At 40.1% G+C, this 9,055-nt stretch overlaps 1 non-coding gene across 1 annotated transcript; it reads right to left on the bottom strand.

Annotated features, from left to right (window-relative positions):
* Positions 1 to 197: 197 nt before the first annotated feature.
* LOC119523890 lies at positions 198 to 332 on the bottom strand. Its single transcript, XR_005214694.1, has one exon. It is a non-coding gene; the product is annotated as a small nucleolar RNA SNORA9 (small nucleolar RNA).
* Between the last annotated feature and the right edge of the window lie 8,723 nt (positions 333 to 9,055).

The following is a 9,055-nucleotide window of genomic DNA, read 5'->3' as shown; positions in this document are numbered from 1 at the left end:
AGTGTGTGAGCTAAAAATGCCTCGAGTTTCTTAATTTACCAAGGAAGATAATTCATTTTTTAATTTAACTTTTTGAATAGGTAACAGTCAAAAAGGTAATGAAAATTCACTCCTCACCATTTCTGTCCACCTCATCCCCTACCCACTCAACCCCCTACAAGTAACCACTTTTATTAGCTTGTACTTCTATTTTTTCCAACTCTATGGTATTTCTATAACCTTGCTCCGTAGATGGAGCAGAGCAAGGTCTCAAACCATTTTGAAACTGTTCTTGCAAGCACTATAGGAATGCACAGGGTCACCCCAAACCCAAGCATGCTGGAGGCTTGCAATTCCATTGTTTTTTAATGCTAATATGTTAATATCCTTATTTTTCTGCTTTTATATACAAATGGTAACGTTCTATATACTGTAGTATACTGCATCTAGCCTTTTTTTCACTTAACAGTATATCCAGGAGAACATTCTATATTGGTACTTAAAGAGCATCCTCATTCTTTTTATTATACTGCACAGTAATTTTCTTGTATGACTGTACCGTAATTCACTTAACCAGTTCCCTCCTGACCAATCCCACCAGCAATGCACAAGAGTGCCTGTTTTCCCACAGCCTCTGATAGCTAAATGGTATCTCAGTGTAATTCGAAATTTTATTTAGCTTGTTATACAAGTGAGATTGAGCATCTTTTCCTAAAGCTATTTATTTATATCCTTTGCACACACACACCCCGCCTTTGTGGTCAGTTGTTGGTCTTTTCCTTATTGGTTTGTAGGAGCTCTTGGTGATACAAGTTGCAAACATTCCCTTCTAGTTGATTGTTTTTCTTTTGAATGTGCTTATGGTGTTTTTACCATGCAAATTTTTTCCTGTGGTAGTTGAATTTATGAATGCTTTATGGCTTCTGGATTTTGAATCACAGAAAACCCTATTCTACTCTAAAATTACAAATTGGAGCTTTCATATATACACACAAGCAACAGTCAGAGGATATAATGGAAAATTTACAATAGCAAAAAATTAAAATCCAAAAACCCTTTACAAGGGAAGCTATAAAACACTCCTGGTAAGCAGAAAAGGAGACTCGAACAAATGGAAAGACATCCCAGGATGTTTTCGGATATGTATTCTCAACATCATATATGTTAAATGGATCAAAAAATTTAAATGGTAAAAAAAACCATAAAAGTGCTACACAAAAATATGGGAGACAATTCCTTTATAACCTTGGAGAGAGTTAATTTTTGATGGCTCCTTAGTAATATTTCATATCAAAGACTAAACTTTGTAACCAATGTCTCCCCTTCACAGCTGTTTTCCTCCCCACCGCTGTATGGAATTTCCCACAATTTTATGAAAGAACCAGAAAAAAACAAAAACTTCCAGAGTAGATTCCCAGAATCATTTAAGAGTTGGATCGTTGAATCTTTCTTATTAGATACTATTTTATTTAACTCACTAAGTCCTCCCCTTTAATTCAAAACCTGCCTCATTTTGACGGCTACAGTCGACAAGAACTGGGTGCCAGGGCACGTTATCATACACCATGTGTCCACCCTGTCCAGATTTACAGCCCAGATTTGAGTGTGTGGTGGGGCAGGGGAAGGATGGAAAAGAAATGCAACTTAACAGCCTATGATCAAATTCTGAGCCCAAATCACAGATGCTGCAGGACTCAGAGGGACAGTTTTGTGGGTAGTTACAGAAGTGGGATTTCAACTGGCTCTTGAAGGGGTGGGTTTGATTCATATGCAGAAAGAAGTTGGGTTCCCAAAAAAAGGCATGGATATGTGTGCCAGGAGGTGAAGGGAGCTATTTTGAAACAATTCCTAGGGAGATATTTGAGACTGACATGTGTGCTATTATTTCCTGCCTACCATGAAGAAAACTTATGTCCCTGAGAGAAGGAGATGAACATAGAGGCTAGTGAGGAAAGAACCAAGCTAAACAAGGGGCCACAAGTATTACAAAGTTTAGTCAGGGAAGAGGCAAATTAGCTGACGTTGTGAAAAAATATATATATGATTCATCCTGAAAGCAGCTAGCAAACAGGAAATGCACAGTAAGGGACATGGCCACAGTTGTAATTATCTGTCACTGCAGGTGTTTCTGCCACTTCGAAATCGTTAAGGCCAGCACAATCCTGCCACCCGAGTTCACTGCAAAAGGGGTTGTACAAAGTCAGCATGTAAAGTTTCCAATGTTGAGAAAGGATTCTGGAAATGAGCATCTCCCAGACATTTCTGTTCACTGAATAATGATTAAGTGGAAAGAACATAGCAGCTGCAGAGGAGACACCTACAAGGGTTTCAAGATGAACATGGAAATAGTAAGTTTTCAAAACTCTGCTATCATGAAAGAGATTGAGGATTTCAAGCGGCACCTAAAGTCCTGACAGTTTGAGAGAACGTGCCTAAAAGGAACAATTTAAAATAGACCCAAAGGAAGGTTAAAAGATTCAAATGAAGAGAACTGGCAGAGGCTAGCTGTATTATCCCAGTAGCAGCATGTCAAGTTAGTGATTATTTCATTAGGAAAATATTCGTTACACCTATAATCTGGAAGTGATAAACAACATGCCAGAGCAGAACATTGCTCTCCAGAATTAAATGCCAGACAGAATAACAAAGAGTTGTTCCAGCAACGGGGCATTCGGATGAGGCCATATCCAGTTACCACATCAAAGCCCCTTTCCATAAGCCATAGGCAGAAAAAGGAGGAATAAATTAGGACACTGGTTTGGAGAGGCTTTATATGACTAAGAGGACAAAGAAATGCAAATGAATGTAACTCAAACTGGCTGTTTATTTTGTTCATCTAGTTTCTCTCTGATTTGCCTCTGTCACAGGGTTCATCAAAAGACGTTCGACAAATTAAAGTGACACTTATTCTGGGCTTTGTCAGGTTTGGCACCTAATAAAAACTGGGCCCAGTTCAGGGAAGATGATGGTGGGGTATGTCCAACTCACTAAGTGCATTTCCAATTAGCTGGGTGATTTGCTTTGTGAATCACAGGCTTAATGAACACATAAGCTAGGCATCGCAGGATGTGATCAAGGTGGGTGGGAGAAAAGCCTATTCAGTAAATTGAAAAGAATAGGTGAAATGATATCATAAGGATGGAGAGCAGATTTTAGTCCACCAACGTAGAGAAACACAATGCAAAATCTGTCCTGATGAAATGAAGCGTGAGCTGTGCTAACGTGAAGGAAAAACATGGGCTGACCACCGGGATGGATGGTAAAAATGCAAAGCTGGCACACACTGGCCTGCAACATAAAAAAAGACACCAACGAAACCCCACAGCAAATCACTTTCGTACAATCAATAAGTCACGGGAGGCAAGGTTAGGAATGGATTTATTTGTAGAATTTAAACAAAAGCACTCTCTCCCGAAATGAACATGTTTTTGGAGCTAATCACTGTACTAGGTAACCTCCATCCTCCGCTGTTCTTGGGCTGTTCTCAGGATGTTAGCCAAGAGGTGTTTTCTGTTTCTGGGATATTTTTACTTAAAAATTTATTATGCCTGTAGCATTTTCTTTTATGCTTGTATCCTTAAAAATCTTAAAATCAAACATTTTGACATATACGGAGTACCTACCAATTATGTAATTCTCTTGTTACCAAACACAGGAAATTGAGCATGTTATTTCAAATTTCTGAATGTAAAATCATAGAAACATCTGACATAGAATAACAGAGAGTGGAAACATATGGGACCTATCCCCACTCAGCATCATACTAAGCAAGATAAAACTGTGAAATGATATTTACTATGAAAGCAGATAACATTTGAGTGTTTACTACATGACAGGCAATATTCTTGGCTCCCTAATGGCATTAATTAATTTAAGCATTTGTGAGGTTAATCATTATATTATCACTGTTTTACAGTTGATGAATTAGCACACAGTCTAAATATCTAGTCTTAGTTTACTTCAGAAAAATGGAAATTTTGGAGTGAAGCAAGAGAGTCAGAATTTCTTAGGTGCCCTAAGAGAGGGGCTTTGTGCTTTGCTGAGACTGCTCCATATGAAAAAAATTAATATGAAAAACGCAAACATTTACAAAAGCAGAGAGAATAATGAATGAATGCCTCCTGTGTATCTAACACCTGGCTTCAAAAATTGCCAATCACGGCCAATCCTGATGAGACAGATTTTGTAAGGGCTATGGCAACATAGCAACTGGTGGGCTCATGTTACTTTTGTGGAATAGAGAGTTCTTCTCAGTAATTTTTAAATGGGTGATTGAATTATTTGGGGTGACCATGTAGTAAATATTAACTATAATAGGCACTTTGCAAATAATATCTCGATCCTTGCCACTCAGAACATGATTGTGGATTAGAAGAATTGGCATCATCCAGAGCTTGTTGGCAATGAATAATCTCAGGGCCGGCCCCAGACCTCCTGAATGATGGTCTGCAGTTTAACAAAATCCCAGGTGATTTGTATGGACATTAAAAGTTAAAAAGCGCTGATCACCTGGTACATGGTAGACACTTAACATTCTCCTAACAATCTTGCAACAACACTGCAAGGCAGACATTACTGTGCCAAATTTACCGATGAGATAACTGAAGCTCAGAGGTATTATTTGACTTTCCCAAGATCCCACAGCTAATAAACTTAGATCTGTCTGGCTTTAGAGTTAATTATTTTACACTTATAGTATGCTGCCTTCCAGTTAGGGAGATCAATTTTGGGGCAACTCAGTAAAAAAAAAAAAAAAAAGAACCCAGATGGTATACATGTACATGACAGAAAAGCAACCAGTGAACTCGGCAACAACAGAAAAGCAAATTGTTACTGTGCAAGCAGTCACTTGCTCCACTGAAAGAACTTTTCACTCTTCAACCAGTTATTATGGCATCATGTAGACAGCTAAGTATTTCTGGATGGTCAGAAAAAAAAACAACACTGGAGCAATTTTCAAAGTTACTCCCTGTTTCCAGTGCCCATTGACCCAAATATGAACTGAATTACAAACCACAAGCTCTCCCAGAACAAAAAGATTTGCTATAGATCCAAATACCTGGTAAATGCATTTTAAAAATCATTCATACAATTTTGACATCATATAGAAAGGGGGGACAGGTAGTTAACTGCTGTTTCACTTTCAAGTCAGTTGGGTGGCCTTATCCTGTAGCTCTGCATGGGCTTTGAGTTGCTCACATGAAGGAGGAAGCCATAAACCCCTGAGCACTACCAGACAGTGAAATAGACCCTTTAGTTTTCTGGGTAGCATTTTCATAATGTAATTTTATTGAGATATATTCACACACCATATAATCCATCCAAAGTACACAATCAATGGCTCACAGTATCATCATATAGTTGTGCATTCATCACCACAATTTTAGAACATTTTCATTACTTCCCCCTAAAATAATAAAAATTTAAAAAATAAAAATAAGAATAAAGAAGAACACCCAAAACATCCCATTCTCCTTATCCACAAACCCCCTATTATTTATATATTTTTTGTCTTGATTTTATTACTCATCTGTCCACTCAATCCAGGGAGTGTCAGTGTTCTAGTTTGCTAATACTGCTGGAATGCAAAACACCAGAAATGGATTGGCTTTTATAAAGGGGGTTTATTTGGTTACACAGTTACAGTGTTAAGGCCATAAAGTGTCCAAGGTAAGGCATCAACAAAAGGGTACCTTCACTGGAGGATGGCCAATGGCATCTGGAAAACCTCTGTTAGCTGGGAAGGCACGTGGCTGGTGTCCGCTTGCTCCCAGGTTGCATTTCAAAATGGCGTTCTCCAAAGTGTTGCTCTTGGGGCATTTTGTCCTCTCTTAGCTACAGCTCTGTCTGGGCCTGCCTGGATCTTTTGAAAGTACTCCAGTAAATCGATCAAGACCCACCCTGAATGGGCGGGGCCATACCTCCATGAAATAATTTAATCAAAGGTACTACCCACATTTGGGTGGGTAATATCTTCATGGAAACGTCTAAACAAGAGGTCACACCCTAATCAAAAAGATTAATCAATCTGCCCCACAAGATTGCATCAAAGAACATGGCTTTTTCTGGGGGACGTAATATATACAAACTGGCACATTCCACCCCCTGGACCTCAGAAAAACATGATCTTTCCATATACAAAATACATTCATCCCATCACAATATCACAGAAACTTAAATCATTTCAGTAACAATAGTTAAATGCAAGATCCCGTGAAAATCAGTTACAGGCGTGGTCTTGTCCTAAAGCAAAATTCCCCTCTGGCTGTGGACATGTGAAACTCAGAACAAGTAATCTGCTTCCAATATACAAAGGTGGGACAGTCATAAGATAAACATTCTCATTGCCATAAGGGGAAACAGTAAGGAAAACAGGACCAAAACAGTTCCTAAAACCTGCAGGGCAAACTCCATTAGATTTCAAAGTCTGAGAGTCATTTACAGAACGATGTTGCATCCTTGGGGCTTGAGCAAGCAGGAGTCTAACCGTTCCTAAGGGCCTTTGTGGCAGCCCTTTTCTCTCCAAATGCTAGGGTGAGTGCTGCAACATATCCACACATTGGGGAGACCACCTTCTCGGCCCCACCCTCCTCAAACTTCAGGGCAGCACCCGGACTCTCTTCCATCTCCGGGGCACACGCTCAACCCCTTCAGAACAGTGGGGTGGTGGTCAGGCTCTCTCCAATCCCTGGGGACTGTGCTCCACCCTCTCTGGGGCCTGGGGTGGCAGCACTCTTCCTGAACATCGAGGTGGAAGGCCCACCCTCGACCTCCAGGGCAAACTCACCCTTTCCATGTGCGTGGGCTGCTCCACTCTCCCTGTCCTAGAACTCTTGACTCCAGACCTCAATCACCATGGTTCTGTCTTTGAAGACATTTTTCCTTCAATTTGTTCCTTTTCCATCTCCTCCAGTCCAGACCAGCAATGGTTCCATTTATACAGATTTCACAAAAATTCTGTAGGCTTGGCATGTAGTTTACAGGGGTCAAAACCATCAGACAATAGGACTTTCCACAAATCCTTTTCTGGATAACTCCATCTCCAATCCTGGCTTGTGCTGAAAAGGTGGTCGGATTCCATGTTTGGTTAAATCCTCATGTGGGGCTGTAGTCTCTAGGGTCTCAGTTTCTGGAAGTCCAGAATTTTCCAAACTATCAGTTTCTGGTTTCTTCATACCCAAGAGGTCATTTCTCAGCTTATCTCTGTCCTGTCGCATTTTACTATAAGCTGCAAGGAGAAGCCAGGCTATATCCCCCACACGTAGTCTGGAGATCTCCTTGAAAGAGGTTGGACTCCTGCTCTCTCAAGCCCCTAAGTATTCCCACTCATCACTTTCAAATTCTGCCTTCTACCTGATAACAGGACACAATTTTGCCAAATTCCCTGCCACTTTAAAACAAGGATTGCCTTTCTTCCAGTTCGCAACAACACATTCATCATTTCTGTTCAAGGCCTCATCAGAAGTATCTTTAGAGTCCATATTTCCACAAACAGTCTCTTCAAAGCAGTTTAGGTCTTTTCTATCAAGCTCCTCACAATTCTTCCAGAATCTTCCTGTTATCCATTTAAAAAGCCATTCCAACATGTTTGGTATTTGCAAACTCAGCAGCGCCCCACTCTCAGTACCAAAATCTGTACCAGTTTGCTAATGCTGCCATTATGCAAAATACCAGAAGTGGATTGGCTTTTATAAATGGGGTTTATTTGGTTACACAGTTACAGTCTTAAGGCCATAAAGTGTCCAAGGTAAGGCATCAACAAAAGGATACCTTCACTGAAGGATGGCCATTGGCGTCCGGAAAACCTCTGTTAGCTCGGAAGGCATGTGGCTGGTGTCCACTTGCTCCCAAGTTGCGTTTCAAAATGGCGTTCTCCAAAGTGTTGCTCTTGGGGCATTTTGTCCTCTCTTAGCTACAGCTCTGTCTGGGCCTGCATTGCTCTTTTGAAAGTACTCCAATAAATCAATCAAGACCCACCCTGAATGGGAGGGGCCATGCCTCCATGGAAATAATTTAATCAAAGGTACTATGCACATTTGGGTGGGTAATATCTCCATGGAAACATCCAATCAAGAGGTCACACCTAATCAAAAAGATTAATCAATCTGCCCCACAAGATTGCATCAAAGAACATGATTTTTTTCTGGGGGACAAAATATATCCAAACTGGCACAGTCAGTCACGAGGTTTTCACAATCACACGGTCACACAATAAAAGCTGTATAGTTATACAATCATCACTGAGAATCAAGGTTACTGCATTACAGTTCAACAGTTTTAGGTATTTCCTTCTATCTATTCTAATACACTAGAAACTGAAAGGACTATCTATATAGTGCATAAGAATAACTTCCAGAATGACTTCTCAACTCTATTTGAAATCTCTTAGCCAGTGAAACTTTATTTTGTTTCATTTCTTTTCCTCCTTTTGGTCAAGAAGTCACTCTCAATCCCATGCCAGGCTCCTCCCTGGTAGTCATGTCCCACATTGCAAAGGAGACTTACACCCCTGGGAGTCATGTCCCATGTAGGGGGGAAGGCAGTGAGTTACTTTGCAGAGTTGGCTTAGAGATACAGGCATATCAGAGCAACAAAAGAGGCTCTCTGGGGGCGACTCTTAGGCATAGTTATGAGTAGGCTTAGCTTCTCCTTTGCAATAACAAGCTTCACAAGGGCAAGCCTCTAGATTCAGGGCTTGGCTTATTAAATTAGGGGCCCCTATTGCTTAAGAGAATGGCAGGAATTCCCCAAGTGGGGAAGTTTAATGTTTCCACATTTTTCCCCAGTCCCTCAAGGGGACTTTGTAAATACTTTTTTATTTTCTTCCCAAAATATTCTGGGATTTATTGGGGTATTACATTAGCCTGTACAGAATAACAAGAATTTATTCCTTATTCTAAGTTCTATGTAATTATGCTGTTTAAATAAACTGACCAGACAGGTTAAATTAGATAGTGTGCTACAGAAAATATAAATTTTGTACCAAATAAACCTCTTTTCCTTTGGTCTTATGCAGAAATTGGAGTTTTAAAATACAGTCAATATCATCCTTTACCCTGTATTCTAATTTATCTTA

This window comes from Choloepus didactylus, chromosome X (assembly GCF_015220235.1).
Source record: "Choloepus didactylus isolate mChoDid1 chromosome X, mChoDid1.pri, whole genome shotgun sequence".
Taxonomy (NCBI): Eukaryota; Metazoa; Chordata; class Mammalia; order Pilosa; family Megalonychidae; genus Choloepus; species Choloepus didactylus.
This window is presented reverse-complemented; position numbering and strand designations above follow the sequence as displayed.